At 37.1% G+C, this 18,075-nt stretch overlaps 1 protein-coding gene and 1 long non-coding RNA gene across 7 annotated transcripts in view; one reads left to right on the forward strand and one right to left on the reverse strand.

Moving 5' to 3' along the window:
* Positions 1-4,534: 4,534 nt before the first annotated feature.
* On the reverse strand, positions 4,535-5,986 carry LOC139362111 (uncharacterized). The gene is made up of 3 exons (XR_011620454.1): positions 5,677-5,986; positions 5,374-5,419; positions 4,535-4,765 (listed from the first exon to the last, which is right to left on the reverse strand). It is a non-coding gene; the product is annotated as an uncharacterized lncRNA (long non-coding RNA).
* A 123-nt stretch (positions 5,987-6,109) lies between these two features.
* Positions 6,110-18,075, forward strand: part of LOC105479668 (mitogen-activated protein kinase 10) — a 338,499-nt gene continuing 326,533 nt past the window's right edge. For 5 of the 6 annotated variants that reach the window (XM_011737775.3, XM_011737776.3, XM_024792191.2 and 2 more), the window contains exons 1-2: positions 6,110-6,474; positions 11,456-11,570. The gene's annotated coding sequence lies outside the window, so the exon portion shown is untranslated. Of the gene's footprint in view, positions 6,475-8,375; positions 8,488-11,455; positions 11,571-18,075 lie in introns of those variants that run through there. The other variant, XM_011737777.3, reaches the window with a different exon arrangement.

Consider the following 18,075-nt stretch of genomic DNA (forward strand, 5'->3'; position numbering starts at 1 on the left):
AAAGTATAATAATAAAAAAATAAAAAAATAAAAAAAAATAAAAAAACAAAAAAAAAGAATTGGTAAGATTCAAGATACAAGTCAGACTTCTGTATTACATATGGTTTTATTTGAAAGCACTTTGAAAAAGAGTTTGAAGCAGTTTAAAGTGTTTTTAGACCTAAATACAAAGTTGAAATATGTAATATTGTAACAGAGGTTACCTGCTTTAATATTGTGTATATCACAACATAATAATAATATTTTAAATAAAAAGTTTTGATAACTGTAAAAAAGAATTGTAAACTGCAGATAATTATAATTAACCATAAATGTTTACTGATCACCTACCACGTATAAGATGATATGCTATACATGGAAAAGGAACTTTCAGGACAGTTAATGAGAAATAAAGAGGATTAAGTCACAGTCAAGTACAAGGTGTTTTTTTTTTTTTTTTTTTTTTTTTTTTTTTTTTTTTTTTTGAGACAGAGTCTCACTCTGTTGCCCAGGCTGGAGTGCAATGGTGCAGTCTTGGTTCACTGCAACCTCCATCTCCCCAGTTCAAGCGATTCTCCTGTCTCACCCTCCCAGGTAGCTGGGACTACAGGCAAGTGCCACCACACCCAGCTAATTTTTGTATTTTTAGTAGAGACAAGGCTTCACCATGTTGGCCAGGCTGGTCTTGAACTCCTTACCTCAAGTGATCCACCCGCCTCGGCCTCCCAAAGTGCTGGGATTACAAGCCTGAGCCAGTGAGCCCGGCCAAGGTGAGATGTTACATATTCACGAAGTTGCAGTAATGCAAAATACAGTATGGTAAGTGCCAAATGAAAGTAAGTGGATACTTTTATGGGAGTTTATATGGTGAGTATGAATACGTATAAACGCAGTGCCTGACAAACATAATAATCCCAATATGTATCTGTTCTTTTTTCTTTCTCTTTTCATTGAAAACATTTATTTGGTGGGGAGGGCTCTCAAACATATTGTGTTGGATTGAGAAATGGCAAGAGAGAAATATAGTAGAATTGTCTGATTGAGGATTGAGGGCCTTAAACAGTGTTTTTTTGTTCGTTTGTTTGTTTGTTTTCTGAGACAGGGTCTTGCTCTGTTGCCCAGGGTGGAGTGCAGTGGTGTGATCTTGGCTCATGGCAACCTCTGCCTCCCAGGTTCAAGCAATCCTTCCACCTCAGCCTCCCAAGTAGCTGGGATTACAAGCATGTGCCATCGCACTGGACTAATGTTTGTATTTTCAGTAGAGACAGGGTTTCAGCATGTTGGCCAGCTGGTCTGGAAATTTTGACTTCCAGCGATCCACCTGTCTTAGCCTCCCAAAGTGCTGAGATTACAGGTGTGAGCCACTGCACCTGACCAAGAGTTTTGGTTTTATCCAACTCGGAATAGGAACTATTCAGCTACTGATTTTTTTTAAAAAACTAACTTGTATTGCATAATCAATTTTTAGAAAAGTAATTTTCCTGAAATGTATAGAATAGACTTAAAAGATTATTTGAATAACATAAATATAATTGAAATGAGTATGTTGAGAATTAAAACGCTGTTTAGTAAGATCCACACCAAAATATATGTGCAAGGTTGGAATCTATCACTCTTTGTAACTAATGCCAAGAATCAACATCTTTGGAAAATACTTCAAAAGCGTTTCAATGAACCTGGAGCAGTGGCTCGTGCCTGTAATCTCAGCACTTTGGGAGGTCAAGGTGGGTGGATCACTTGAGCTCAGGAGTTCAAGACTACCCTGGGCAACATAGTGAAACCCCGTCTCTACCAAAAATACAAAAAAATTAGCTGGGCATGGTGACAAGCACCTATGGTCCCAGCTACTCAGGAGGCTAAGGTGGGAGAATCTCTTGAGCCTGGGAGGTTGAGGCTGCAGTGAACAGAGATTGCACCACTGCACTCCAGCCTGGGTGATAGAGTGAGATCCTGTCTCAAAAAAAAAAAAAAAAAAAAAAAGCCTAAAACAACAACAACAACAACCACCAATAAAAAAAAATAAAAAAGGAATTTCAAGCCTGGTGAGGTGGCTCACACCTCTCTGTAATCCTAGCACTTTGGGAGGCCAAGGCGAGAGGATCACATGAGTTCAGGAATTCAAGATCAGCCTGAGCAACAGACTTAGACCTCATCTCTACTAAAAATAAAAAATTAGCCAGGTGGAGTGGCAGGTACCTGTAGTCGCAGCTACTCAGGAGGCTGAGGCAGGAGGACCCCTTGAGGCCAGGAGGTCAAAGGTGCAGTGAGCTGTGTTTGCACCACTGTACTCTAGCCTGGGCAACAGAGCGAGACCGTGTCTCAAAAAAAAAAAAGAGTTTTAGCTAACCAAAATTTTAGTTAACTAAAATTTTAGTGAGACGGGAGAAATAAATTTTGAGATCTGTTGTACAGCAGAGTGACTATAGTCAATAATAATGTACTGTATATCTTAGAATAACTAAGAGAGTAAATTTCAAATGTCTCACCACAAAAATGATGTGAGGTGACAGTTATGTTAATTCATTTGATTTAATTACTCCACATTGTATACTTATATCAAAATATCACAACATACTCCATAAATATATACAATTATGATTGTCAATAAAAATAACAATAAAAATAAATAAATTTTCAAAAAGCTTAAAAAAAGAAACTAACACCTAATGGATGAAAATGATTGGTATTAACCTGTTCCTGGTTGCCATTCTTTTTAATTGCTGAGTAATATTCTATTAGGCAAATACAGTTGTCCCTCAGTACTCTCAGGGGGACTGGTTCCAGGAACAACCCCTCCATACCAAAAGCAGTGGATGTTCAAATCCCTTATATAAAATGGCATGGTGTTCCATCCTCCTATTATTTTAACTCATCTCTAAATTATTTATAATACCTAGTACAAAGTAAGTGTAATATAAGCAGTTGTTATAGTGTACTTCTATTTGTGTTTATTTATCTCTGTAGTTCTTTTTATTCTTTTTCCCCTAATATTTTTGATCTTCAGTTTTTGAATCTACAGATGTGGAACCCATGAACATGGAGGGCTGACTGTATATCGTAATTATCTGCTCTGTTGTTGATACATTTGGAGTTGTTCCTGCTTTTGCTTATTACAAGCAAAGCTTGGCATAAACATTTATGTCCAACTTTTTTTTTGGAGGACGTAGATTTCCATTGTCTTGGATGAATCCTTAGAAGTGTTGAGTCATATGTTAGGTGTAGGTTTATAATTATAAAAATTACCAAAATTTCCCAAGGTGATTTTAATATTTTGTAATCCTACCAATATATGTAGGAGAGTTCTGGTTTTCCATATCCTTGTCAATATTTGATGATGTTAGTCTTTTTAATTTTAGTCATTTTTGTGGGCATGAAATGGTATCTCATTTTGGATTTAATTTGTATATTTCTGCTGACTAATGATATATAATACTTTTTCATATGTTTATTGGCCATTTGTAAATTTTCCTTTCTCAAATGCCTGTCCAAGTCTTTTGCCCGTTAAACAAAGTTGTTTGTTCGTGTTTATTGTTGAATTGTAGGAGATGTTTTCTATAATCTAGGAATTGTGTGTATCAGAATATTTTCAGCTATCAAGAGTATTCAGATATATGTATCATCTAGACTGTGGCTTGTCTATTCATTTTCTTAATGGTGACTTAGGATAAGTGGAAGCTTTTAATTTTGATGAAGTCTCTCTTTTTTTTTTTCTTTCTATTATGGTAAGAGCTTTGTGTATCCTAAGAAATTTTTGCCTACTGCAAGGTAAGAAAGCCATCTTTTAAAAAAGCTATATTATATTTTAATAGTGTCATATATTTTAGCTTTTATGTTGAGGTGTACAATTCATCTTGAATAAATATTTGTGTTTACAATGTAAGATAAGAGATGGAGTTCATTTTTTCCTCATTGATGTTACATTACTGGGCATTGACTTTTAAAAAATTGTTTTATTTTATTTGTAATTTAGAATAATTGTTTATATTTATGGGTTACAATGTGATGTTTTGATACATGTATACATTGTAGTATGATCAAATCAGGCTCATTATCTGTCACCTCAAATATTTATCATTTCCTTGTAGTGAGAACACTTGAAACCCTCTCTTTTAGCTATTTCGAAATAGGCAACCTTATTATTAACTATAGTCACTGTGCTGTGCAATAGAACACCAGAGCTTAGTTCTCCTCTCTAACTGAAACTTTATACCTATTAACCAATGTCCCCCTTTTCCCCGTCCACCTTTCTGTCCTCCAGCCACTGGTAACCACCATTCTACTTTCTATTTTTACAAGTTTGTCCTTTTTAAAATTTCACATATAAGTGAGATTATATGGTATTCGTCTCGCTGTGCCTGGCTTATTTCACTTAGCATAATGTCCTCTAGGTTCATCTATGTTGTTGCAAATGACAGAATTTCCTGTTTTTATAGGGCTGAATAGTATTTCTGTGTGTGTGTGTGTGTGTGTGTGTGAGAGAGAGAGAGATACATAATATATATCCATTTATCTGTTGAAACACTTAAGTTGTTTCCATGACTATTAGAATAGTGCTGCAATAAAAATGGGAGTGCAGACATCTCTTCGACATACTGATTTAATTTCCGTGGGATTGGGGAATTGACTTTTGATAAGCAAACTTAGTATACAATACCTCAAAAGCCAGAATGCCAGTTATTTTGTGTTATAAATTGGCTATCAATTCGTATTTTTGCATGAGATAGTTATCTTGCAGGTAGGCCCTTTGAGAAGACTAGAAGGTAGTCTTGATTGATTCTTCTTGAAACTGAAATTAGAGTAAAGGGACATCCAAACTCTTATCCAATGAACTACAATGACATACAACTCACTCAAGCCTTTCTTTTTCTAAATTTTCTTCCCAAATAAAACAGCAGCAGCAACAACAAAGACAGCAAAACCTTATGCGTTTCTTACAGCTTTATGATGTGTTTCAGTGTCTACAGTGACTGCTGAGTTTGCATCTGTTGCGTGTTGTATCTTTCTGGTAACATATGGAAGAAGGTTCATATTCATATAAGGATGCTAGATCTAAAACATAATGTGGAATCATGTACAACTCAGTACTACTTGGTAGCAATAACCAGAAACCCACCTTCAAGGAGTGTAAGCAAAAAAGGAATTGAATTAGATTACATGATTTGACAAGTCCAAAGGCTGGAGTTGGTTAAAGCAAAATTTGTATTGAAAATTTTTCTTACATAAAAAAGGTAAAACAAATTTGGTAAACCTAATTTTTTTTATAGTGCAAGTAGTTAGCTGTTGTCATTCCAGGAAACTATTATTTGTGGATAGTAAAACTGTTTGGAGACTTTAAAAATACCCTATAACAGTTAAAGGCAGAGCAAATTACTTAAATAAAATTGCGATATTTACCCTAAATAGTAACAGTACAATTTGCATCAGTTCTCTAGGAAATTATCTGCAATTAAAAAAAAAAAAGAACTGAAATTAATCAGTATTAATTTGATGTGTTAACTCAAATTAATCAGTATTTTCTTTGTACACTCAGATTGCAACCTAAGTATTAGTCTATTGAGTTTGGTTTAGTGGATATTTATTCAGGAATTTTACAAAAACAAGGAAACAGAGAAGAGGAATAGTGCCGTGCAGATGACCTCGGGGTTCAGGCGACACTCAAATACCTCCTTCTCCTCTGTGTTTATTACCATCTCTTACTTGGTTGACGTTTAGACATATTGCAGGAGATAGTTGAAAAGCAGAGGTTAACTGCATTTCCAGTGGCGTTTTGCCCTGCTGGTATTTGTTCCTCGGTGCTGCTGTGCAAAGGGCCAGAGCTGCATCCAACGGATCTTTTCTTCAGGTTGTGCAGGCTGGCTGCCTTGATGTCGTAGTTGCTGATGTTGGCTGCCGACGAACCTTATTCCTTTACATTTGCCTGGTCCTCATTTAACCGGAAAACACAGTAGCTGTAGCTGCACATAGACTTTTCCTCTTTCTGTTTCCCCCTCATCCCCCTCCCTAGACTTCTCTGGGCTTTGACGTCATGTGTGCTCCTTTCAGTTGCCATAGCAACCCCATTCCCCAAGCCCTCTGTCCGTCTCCTCTGGTAGGTTCCACAATGGTACAGGCAGCATCACGCTGCACAATGGTTTCCAGGCAGTGAAAGAGGGTGATTCAGCAAGCCACTCTTCTTCTTTTTTCTTTAACCTCCCCTTCACTTTTTATTTTTATGGGGGTGGGTGGTGCTTGCTATATGCTTACCTTTTTCTTTTCTTTTTTCATTTTTACAAATTTCCTTTTTTGTCCTCACCCCTCGATTCCTAGGGGCTTGAGTGAGTTTCAGATTGGGTTTTCTTGGAAATCACCTGTCCGTCGTTAATTTTAAACAATCTCCCTATCTCCAAAGAATCTCTTCCATATTACAGTCTGGAATGTGGTTAATGAAAAACAAGTAGGGAGGATTTCTGGGGCAAACACTGCCGGATCAGGATCGTAGTTCTCAGGCACGGAATGGTAGGTGGCTCTTTGCTCGTTCTGGGTTCTAACCTGTTTTTGGAGGGTGGGGTAATGTCTGTTGATTGCTCTTGATGGGGCGGGAGAGGGAGTATGGAAGAGACGAGAGAGATGGGTGGAAAGCAGGTTAATCAAGTGAACTAGCTTTGAGGCAAGAAGCCACCAGCTTTTCCCTCTGTGCAGAACATCTCTTCCCAGACTTGGGCGTGTTGAAACCTTTCTGTTTGGAGTGAGGGGTAGCAGAGGGAGGGAGGGAGCATTCTTATTGTGACCAGGGGTTTTTAGACCAATGCAGGGCTACAGAAGGGAAGGGAGAGAGAGAGAGAAGCGCGCACACACACACACACACGCACACACACGCACACGGAGAGAGAGAGAGAAAAAGAAAAAAAAAAAACACCAAACAGCTGTGCTTGTTAGAAGTGCTGACCTTAGTCCCATATCTGAAAAATGTGATGGGTTCCATAAAACATTAAAAATAATGTCTTTTAGTATGTATTTATGTCTACTTTTGTGAGAAGTATAACTTAAATATTTTAAGATGTATTTTACTAAGGAATAGTATTTATATATATAGTAGGTGTAAAACTATTGGCGTTACTCTTGCAGAGCAACTCCAGGCTAAATCTGAGCTGGGGAGAGGAACACAGAACAGGGGTCAGGTTAGAGATAAGAGGAAACATCGGCACTGCAGTCAAATAGGTAACGGGTCCCTTTAAGAAAGTGATCTCCTAGTCACAGCAGGCAGCTTTCTTTTTTCATGGCAAGGTTCCCAGGTATTCTGTGCTGGGATACTGTGTCCCCTACAAATGTCAGAGCTCTTTTGAAAAAAAAAATCAGAAATAAGTATGGCAGTATATTTATTAGGATCTACGTGTTTGTGTCTTCAACAAAAGAAATGTAATTTACTGGATTATCTGTAAGTAAATCAGGCTACAGATATTACAAGAAAACTATCTATCCATGTATTTTTCTCACCCTCCCCCCACATTTAAATCTAGAGACCTAGTCTCTGCTTTTACTCCCTTAAACAGATAATTTCCCAATGTACTGCAATTTAGCCACAGAAAAAGAATGGCTTATCCCACAGCAGTAGGCTCTGAAGCCATCACAAGGTTGTTTACATGGGCTGCCTTTGGTGCAGAGCCTGACAGTGTCTGTACAGCAGCTCTGCCTGCTTCTGGCCATGTTGATGATAACTTTTATGAACAAACTGCAAGGAAGCAGGCCAAGTCATATGGGACAGGCCACAGTTCAGGTGGAAGGAAAATGAGTGTAAATGCACCAGGCATTGCCAGTACAACATCCGATATCTCCTTCTATCCCTAATCTGTTAGTTGTCAGACCCTGGAAGATCTCACAGAATGCTTATCAACATATTTAAAATGGTTGCAGTCAGGAACATTTCTCTCAGAGAAGCTTCTGTGAATTTTCTACTTTAGGTGAGCATATATGTTATGAATATATAACAAATAAATATATAAATATATCACAAGCTTCTGACTCCACTTCAGAACCATTAGATTTTAGGGGTTGGATGCTTTGGATGTAGCAGTTTGGCTGCCTCTGGTATGTATGCCCCTCTCTACCTTGATCACACTCTTAAAATTGACATAAAGTATTGGATTAGCTTATTTTATTATGTAGAGCAAGCTGGGTTTTCTCTCCCCTACAATGGGACTAGAAAATCAGATGACAAAGGTGGTATGACCTTAAATATCAGAGAGTCTTCATGTTTCCTCATATGCATGTCATTCCTCTGCTGTTGCAAAGTGTCTTTAATTTGAGGGGCTCCTGTTCTTAAAAAATCCTCACAGTTTCAGTAAAAAGATTCTGGATAAATGAGGCAGTAAGAAATTACATGTAGAGTGGGAAAATCAGCTGCCTCCAGCTTCCTTCCTGCTCGCCCCAGAACAGCATCTGCTGTTGAGAGGAGTGTGTTTGCCATGCTGGAAGGGGATGTTTATGAACAGATCCCAGAGGGGCTGAGTGTGTTTTTGCTGTCATTGTCTGGTATGTCTGCAGCTATTAGTATTTAATGGTCTCATAGTGCATGGTCTATATATTTTAAGGTTAGAATGAACTGAGAAATTGTCAATGCTATAAAATGTAAATATTTTAAATTTATAGGAAAATTAATAAGATTTTCCTTCTTAGTATATCCTACAGGAATATCATAAGCAAAACAAATTTGCCCAACCTAAGTAATCTAAAAAAAACCTCCCATCTTTAAAGGCATAAATATATTTTTAAGGTTTTATTGTGGTTTCATGTAAATGAATCTGTTTCTTTGGATGTAAGCCTAGTTATAAATTCTTTTTATACTGATACTAAAAGCTAAAGACAAATTGGATGTTTACTTGTTTGTGAAATGTGGGGATAGATGTTCTCTCTTCATGCTCTAGTTCTGGCCTCAGGTCACATTTGTAGCCAAAGGACTTTCAGTGGAATTGTTGTGTTCACATCGAGTGATTGCTTGGTTTCTTATCAGAATAAAGGACTCGGAGCAAGAGAGACTGCCTTCAGTTAGAATGAGAAGCAAACACATTGTTGTCTTAAATTCTTTCTTCATTGCCCTTTCTATTTCCTCTTACAGTCTCTTTTAAGCTTTTGGTTGGACATTGCAACAATCATGCAGAAAGAGGCACGGAAGTGTCCAGTAGTGACAAGAATGGAGTACAATGCTCTATTTGCTGCAGGACTGCTGAGTGCCTTCCTCCTACCACACATGCATCTATTATTACACCTTCTTCTGAGGACCAAGGACTTGTGGAAAAAGTTGGGCCTGTAGACTAGTTGGGGAGACGCTTACTGGTAAAGAAGAGCAGAGTACATTTGCTTCTTTGGCATATTGGATGTATTTATTGCATTACATAAGTCTGAGATGAGACACTGTACTGCTGATTCAGATAAAAAGATCATGCTGCATATTGATTGTTTAAAAAATGTAACTTAGAATTCGAGCCCATCTTTTCACAAATTCACCTACACGTACGTGTTTGCGTAGCGAAATTGTAAGGTTTTGACTCAAGGTTTTTCAGTTTGAGTACATTTTATCCTCATGAGCCAGTCAAGGCAGAGAAGGGGAAAATACAAAAACTGTGTTTTATGTACCTTTTGTTTTCTGTATTTAATAGGGTTTATTTCTTATTGTGAATCTTGGTAGAAACTCTTAAGAGGAGATATCAGGTAATATTGAAAATCACTAAATAGAAACATTTTAGGTTTAAAAAGTAGACCTCACACATATATTACTTCTAGTAAATGATTTTCTAGTTTATTTGATGTTTTGGATCCATAACAAGCCACTATGGCTTTCCTTACAGTTCTTATCTCTGGTGACTATGAGACGCAAAACCCTTGAGGCTTATGGAAATAATGCTCGTAGGAATGGAAATTAAAGTTTTCAGTGGAAAAAGAAATGAATACAGTCTCCTGAGAAGCATCCCTAACCACAGCTGCTCTGAAACCCTGCGTGGTGTGCAGGTTTAAGGCAAAGCTTCCCTATAGGGCAATTGGGAAGTTGCAGTGACCTACACAGTAATAAACAGGATTTTCACTACCTTGTGTTTGTACGTGTGTGTGTGTGTGTGTGTAAAGAAAAACAAAAACAAAAACAGCAGTGACTTTAAAGTTCTAGAAATTCATCTTAGTGACTTGTCTTCATAGAAATAAAACTGACTCCTGTTTGTCTGTGTTAACCTGCCTGGGTACCCTGTGTACTTTCTGAAAATGGATTGCTTAAAGCAATTGTCCTCTTCTTATACATTGGAAATAGGATCTGAAAGCACTGATACTGAAGTGAAGCTCTTAGGTTAGGTCTGTTTATTTGGCAATGTTTATTCGGTGTTTGTAGGTGGAAGCTCCATCACAGCACTTATATAAGATAGTAATTGCCTATTCTTGTATTACCTGTATTCTCTACTAAGGTTTAATCCCCATCAGGGACTGACCTTGTCTATTTGGCACACAATAGGGACACACCAAATATTCATTGAATGAATCTCTCTCATGTACTGAGTTCTCTGCTAAGTGCCATGGTAGAAAAAAATTGGGAAACTGTAACACAGTTTCTGCCATTTGGGAAGATGAGGCTAAATAACAATAAAGATGGTGTAAAATCGAGGGATCATATTAGTGTTTTGACAATGAGTGCAATAGAAATTCATAGGAGAAAGGAATTCACCTCCTCTGAAGTGGTGGTAGGTGACAATGGGGCCACACTGGGGTGTCGGGGTGAGGTCGTGGGATAGTGAGAGGGTGGTAGTCCTAGGAGTAATTGTAAGCACCTGGGCAGGAAAGAGACTCTTAGTTGGGGTAAAGAAGAGGCCTATTTTGGGTATGATCACCATATTTTCCAAACTAGAAATAAAAATTTATGGTTTGACATTGGGTAGAATGTCACATATTCTGAAGAATCTTCTTTAATATAATGTTGGGAAGTAACAGGCTATAATGGTGAAAAAGTAGGTTTGTAACTAGAAGAACATAAATACAGGTCTCTTCAGACTAGCTCCAGCTTAGGTTTACTTTCTTTTGCATACTTCAGAGGTTTTCAAAATTCTCCTCCTTTATTGGTACCTATGTCACCATTGTTCCAATGAAATCTTTTATGAAAAGCAGAATAAGTAAATATATGTAACAGTGGAGCTGTCCCAGTTGATGATGAGTGGGGTGCCTTGTATTAGAAAACCAAATTCATATCACAAGACCAATTATATCAACTGAAATAAGAATTACTAATTTAGTTTATGCTCAGATATTAAAATAGTTGTTCTGGTATTATAACATCAAAGTTCTTGTGCTTGCAATAAATTATGAATGGAGATAACTATCTTGAGATGTTTTCTTTCCTCTGCCTGCACTCACCCACACAGTAACCAGTTGTCTTTGATGTCAGCTTTTTGGTTTTCTAAATACAGGTGAAATTCCCATTTAAATCTTAAAATCAAACTCGTCTGTTTTTCGGCTTTGTTTTCAGGCTAGTGTGAGAAACACCAACGGCAGGCCCATCTCAGATCTTCACTATGGCAACTCATACAAGAAGCTGTTGAATTAGACTCGTTTCCTATAGATGAGAACCCATACAAGCTGTGGTGAGTTGCCAATTTAAAAATATTCCTTAGTATGAAAACTGTGATCTATATAGCCAATTTAAATATTGCATATGGTTTGGTATATGGATCTGGAGAAATACTGCTCCAAATAATTTCAACTACAGAAGTGAAAATCAATAGAACAGAAGTGTAACAGTTGGTGTGGTACTACTAACACCACATACAGTAGTGAAAATTCTTGAGGTGCATGAGTGCAGCATATAACACTGTAATACTACCACCATGGATGATACCTGCAATTAACATTTTCATGTGGCAGAGTAACAGCTGGGTACCATTATTTTTAAGTGACTTTTATTACTTGCAACATTGTACTATATTTTACAGATTCATCTCCTTTAGTAGAAAAATTGGTTCTGAGCTAAATTATGGTTTTCAGTTTCTTTCAGGAAAACACACACACACACAGACGCACAGACACACACACCGTTTAGCTCTTCTGAAATACTAGAAGAGAAATCACAGTTTTATAAAACTCAATTCATGGGCATTTTAACCTACAAATCCTTTTGCTTAACAAAACAATATTAAAAATAGATCCAGTTGCTCTGCCTAGTTGGAATGACTTTAAAAACTTATTAATTTATAAAAATATCAGCACACACAGGTAGAATGTCCTTTTAAATCAAATACTTGCTGCTTCATAGTCACCAAAGTCAATAATCAATAGATTGCAGCAGAGATGAACGAGTTCTAATCTGTCAGATAACATCTTTGAGAACTAGAGTATGACTGTGGTGCTTATAAAACTCCAAAAGAAGCTATTTTGAGCTAGTGATCAATATCTTTCTTTCATTTGCCTGGTGGCTTATATAACTCTAGATAGGTAGGCTGCCCTGTGCATAACCTATAATTGTGGAAGACTGATGAAATTAATCCTAGAGTTATTTCATATAGTGATTTTATAAAACAATTCATAAAAAACCATCTGTCTACCATTACATTGAGAAAGTAGATCTAATAGCCATCACTATACTGCACTTAATTAACATGTATTCAATGAGTGTTATAAATAATTATATAAAATTGCCAATAACAAACCATTTTTGACCTAAAATACAATTTTAGGACAATTTTATATGATGGAACCTAATATAGTATGTGTTACTCCCAGTGATGTAGAAAGCATACTATGTTCTTTCCATTCTGAATATTAATTCATTAATCAAACTCTTATTGAGAATCTGTGATTTCCGTAGCATGTTTAGCTTTTGGGGTAGATAAAAGACAGTCCCTGCTTTAAAGGAGCCTTCAGTCTAAAGAGTGTGGTACTTATAATAAAATGTGCTTATTAATGGGGGTAGTTGTGTTCTAAAGAGTGTGGCACTCATAAAGTGCTATTACATGGGTAAGTCTAGAGTGCCAAAGGAAGTGCATCAGAGGAGACTCTAACACAGATGTGGTAGAGATTAGTCAAGGAAGCCTTCCCAGAGGAAGGGATCTTTTAGTGGACTATTAAGCACAGTGAAAGGATAGCCAGAGGAAGGGAGGATGCGGTGCACAGTGGGAACATTTTTTTAACAGACCCGGAAGCCTGAGAGAGCATGATTGTGTGGGGATACTAGGTGTCATTTACTATGCTGAAGCAGAAATGGTAGTGGTAGAGATAAAGTTGAAGAGGGATACAAGACATGTGCCATGAAGGATCTCTTAGACAAAATTAAGGAGTTTGGATTTTGTTTCAAAGTGAAGAGCTTTTGAAAGATTTTAAGTAGGAGTCTGACATAATCAGTTTATTTTTTAATTGTGAAATATACCATACACATAGAAGAGTGTATAAAACAAATACAGGTTAAAGAATAATTATAAATCAAACATAATGTAAATAAATCAAACAACATAAAACAAATCAAACAAATAAATCAAACTTGATGTAATAGACTCCCAGCAAACCCCTATGTGTCCCTTTCGGATCATATACTTTTCCTTCCCCACCAGAGGTAACCGCTAGCTACTATCCCACCTTTTGTCATACACATTACCTTGTTTTTCTTTGTAGGTTTTCCATCTCTCTGTGCATCTCTAGGCTATGAATCTTAGTTCTGCCTATGCTTCAGCTCCATGTATTTGGAATTATAGCATGTATACTCTCAATTGCCTGATTATTTTGCTAACATTGTGAGATTCTTTCATGTTCATGCATGTAGTTTATTCATGTAAATTGTTGTATAGTATTCTACCATATTAATATGCCAATATTTACTTATCTAGTCTATTGTTGTTGAACATTTGGATTAAATATATTTTACTTAATGCTAGTATAAACATAAATATAATATCATTTTTATGTTTATATATATTAGTTCTCATAGATTCTGATATTTACCCTTCTCTAGGATAAATATCAAGGGAAGGAACTGCTGAGTTTTTGGGTATGTGCGCCTTTAATTTTACTAAATAATTCCAAAATATTTTCCCCAATCAGTTGCATCAATTTACATTCCCAGCAGCAGTATATGAGAAATTCTACATCCTCACCAACACTTGATTTACAAGTTCTTAAATTTTGCTAATCAGGGAGATACATAATTGTACTCTTACAAGTATTAATTTGCCTTTTGCTGATTACTAATGAAGAAGAGCATCTTTCCATTTTTTTTTTTTTTTGGTAATTTGATTTTCATCTTTTGTGAAGTACCTGCTCTAATCTTTTTGAGATGTGTCTTTCAAAATGATAACTAACACTTATTGAGTTCCCACTGTGGAATAGTCACTATAGTAAGTACTTTACGAACAGTTCATCTTCCTAGTATCCCTATAATTTAGAGGTAAGGAAACCAAGGTGTAAAGAGGTTAAATCACTTGCTGACAATCACATAGTTAAGGAACAGTGGACTTAGCATTCAAGTCCAAGTCTTTCTGACTCCAGAATTCTTTACCTTCTCAGAGAGAGTTTGCAAGGGGATTTGAATGGAACCGGGGAGAACATTTAAGGTGCTATTGCAGGAATCCAGTTAAAAAAATAAGTGCATAAACCAAAGAATTGCCAGTAGGGCACATGTAACAAACCACTGGACTTGGTAATGAATGTGGTGGGCAAAGAAGAGGAAGGATTTTAAAAGTCTCAAGTTTTAATACCTGTCAGCTAGGTAGATTCAGTATTAGTCATATAATATTGTATGTGTATATACACACACACACACACGTTGTATGACTAGTACTGTAATATATTGTCATCTATTGTACATATATTATACAATACATTTTCATATATGTATTATGTGTACATGTATATATATATATATATATATATATATATATAATACAGGTATTGTGGTAGATACTAAGAATATATTTTATAAAGTCCAGATATTATAGTAGGTTCTATGAATACATTTTATGAATCTACAAGTCAATGAGACGAATTTAGTTCACAGGCTCATAAATTTTAGGGTTTAAAGCAACGACACTGTTCATTTGGGTCAAATCTTCACATTTTTTTTTAAAGATACGGAAGTAACTGCTAAAAGAGGGTAAGTGGCTTGTCCAAGATCACATGTTACTAAGATCACATGTTACTAAGATTAAGAATAGATACGATGCCTGCAAAAAAATGCAAAGGAATAACAACCACCTGATTTTTAAATTAACAAGTGATGACACAATTAACCTATTCTATTTCCTAACCATTTCTCAGACCAGTCTGTTTTCATCTAAATCTGTTGTTACTGCCGTAATTTAGATCCTCCTCATCATCTTTAGCAGGTTTATTTAAGTAGCCTAGCATACTATCTTCTTGTCCATTATTCTACCAGTGTAGACACTAGACTTGTTATTTGATTTGCAGTTGTTACCATATAACTGCCCTACTTAAAGAATTTTTGATATACTCTGTCATCCATGTAATAACTTCCCTTTTCCTTAAGACATGCCACACTCCTGGCCGGGCGGGCGGCTCAAGCCTTTGTAATCCCAGCACTTCGGGAGGTCAAGGCTGGTCGATCACCTGAGGTCAGGAGTTTGAGACCAGCCTGGCCAACATGGTGAAACCCTGTCTCTACTAAAAATACAGAAATTGGCCGGGTGTGGTGGCTCAACGCCTGTAATCCCAGTATTTTGGGTGGCCGAGGTAGGCAGATCATGAGGTCAGGAGTTCAAGACCATCCTGGCTAACACAGTGAAAACCCATCTCTACTAAAAATACAAAAAATTAGCCGGGCATGATGGTGGGCGCCTGTAGTCCCAGCTACTCGGGAGGCTGAGGCAGGAGAATCACTTGAACCTGGAAGGCAGATGTTGCAGTGAACCGCGATCGTGCCACTGCACTCCAGCCTGGGCGATAGAGTGAGACTCCATCTCAAAAACAACAACAAAAAAAGAATACAAAAATTATCTCGGCATGGTGGTGGGCACCTGTAATCCTAGCTACTTAGGAGGATGAGGCAGGAGAATCGCTTGAACCTGGGAGGCAGAGGTTGCAGTGAGCCAAGATCACGCCACTGTACTACAGCCTGTGCGACAGAGTGAGACTGTCTCTCTCTCTCTCTCTCTCTCTCTCTCTCTCTCTCTCTCTCTCTCTCTCTCTCTCACACACACACACACACACACACACACACACACACACAATGATATGTCATACTCCCATCCATTCCCAGTTTAGACACTCATGACCTTTTAAATTGCCTGGAAACACCAGTGTGCTTCAGTCTCATCACATATACTCAGGTGTTTTCTACCTCTGTGATTTACTTCATGCTGTTTATACTGCCCGCATTCACTCTGCACAGCCCTTACTTACTCCTTTCCATCCTTTAAGATGTCTGTGACCCTGTGATGGTCTGGGGGCTAGCAGCATGGACATCTCCTGGAGCCTGATAGAAATGCAGCATCTGAGGTCTTACTACTCAGACAGATACACTGATTAAGAATCTGCATTTTCACAAGATTCCTGGGGAATTTAAATACATGTTAAAGTTTGAAAGTACTGTTTAGAATCACTTCAGATTTCATAAGATTCTATCTCCTCCTGGAAACCTCTCAGATCCCTTTCATCCAGCATTCAATCATTCGTGGTGCTCTCACAGTAACCTGTGCATTATCTACCTCACTGTATTACCATAGTATCTTATTATCTGTTTATTATCTGTCTGTGTCTGCTTTGCCTCCCACCTTAGCCAGGGGGTATTTTGAGCATGACTTGTCTTTGAACTTCTTATACCTAATACAGTGCCTGACACTTGATGGGCACTGAATAAATATTTATTGAATGATTGACAAAAGAAAGAAGAATGAGAAAGAGATTGACATACAGAAAGAAACAGAAGCAGGACAAAGACAGACACATGAAGAAAAAAACACATAGCTAAAGAGACTTCCATAGAGATAAAAGCAGATTACATAAAGACACCACAAATTCTGTCTCTGGATACAATCTGGAAGGCAGCCTGGCAGAGAGTCCACAATCTGATTTAAATAGGTTAGGGTAATAGCCTATGTTATTTGCCAATGTCTCAAAAGAAAAATTTAACTTACTTGCTCATTTAACAGCATTGTTTTTTGATGGTTGTTATTAAGTAAATTTTTCCAAAATTTGCCTTACTTTCCTAAACAAACTGTTATACTGTCATTTTTACTATTCAGAACCTGCTTGGAATATTCTGTGCAGCTCTTAGTGCCCTCTGTTAGGAATGACTTTCATAAAATGAAGTGCATCCTGAAGATTGTGTTGAGGATGGTGAAGATATAGAAAACATATCTTGTTGTGGACAGACAGAAGAAATTATAGTGTTTTGCCCAGAGAAGAGAAATGAAGAGAAAAGATCGAGGCAGAGGACGGCAGTGCTAGAGAGTGCGACTTACTAAGCAACTGCCTTCAATATTTAAGGGCTTTCATATGAAAGAGGTTAGATGATGCAGGATTGTTTTTCGGTTGTACTGAAGGCAGAACTCAGAGACGAATGGGTAGAAAGAAAGTACTGCACATAAATTTTTTTTATTATAAGAACTGTTTGAGCCTATGCTTTTTGAAAAGTAGTAAAGTTTTCATCACTGCAAGTATTTAACCATCTTCATGGTTGACCAATTATGAAGAGCTTTTTAAAGATGATACTACTTTGTGTGGGAGATTGAACTGAATGACTATAAGATCTAAGGTCCTTATTACTTATGAATCTATAGCTGTTCAGAGAAGTACAGGAAGAATGGGGGTTATAATAAAGAAGTACAATAGTGGATAACATTTATCGAGTGACTACTTCATGCCAAGCACTGTTCATAGTGCTTTGCATGTCCTAGTTCACTTGAGCCTGACAGCAATACTGCTGAACATTCCTACTTTACAAAAGATGAAGACAAGGCACAGACGATTTAGTAATGTGCCCCAGGTCATGCAGCTAGTGGTGCATGATTCTGACTCTGGAGCCTATGCTTTTTATTACTGTGCTGTATTCTTTGTAGTGTTAAAGATGAAAATTGGACCCAAATAGAGCCTTAAAATATTGATATAGTTTGAATTCCAGGTAAGTATATGGATAAGAATTCCAAG

Source organism: Macaca nemestrina, chromosome 3, assembly GCF_043159975.1.
Source record: "Macaca nemestrina isolate mMacNem1 chromosome 3, mMacNem.hap1, whole genome shotgun sequence".
Lineage (NCBI taxonomy): Eukaryota > Metazoa > Chordata > Mammalia > Primates > Cercopithecidae > Macaca > Macaca nemestrina.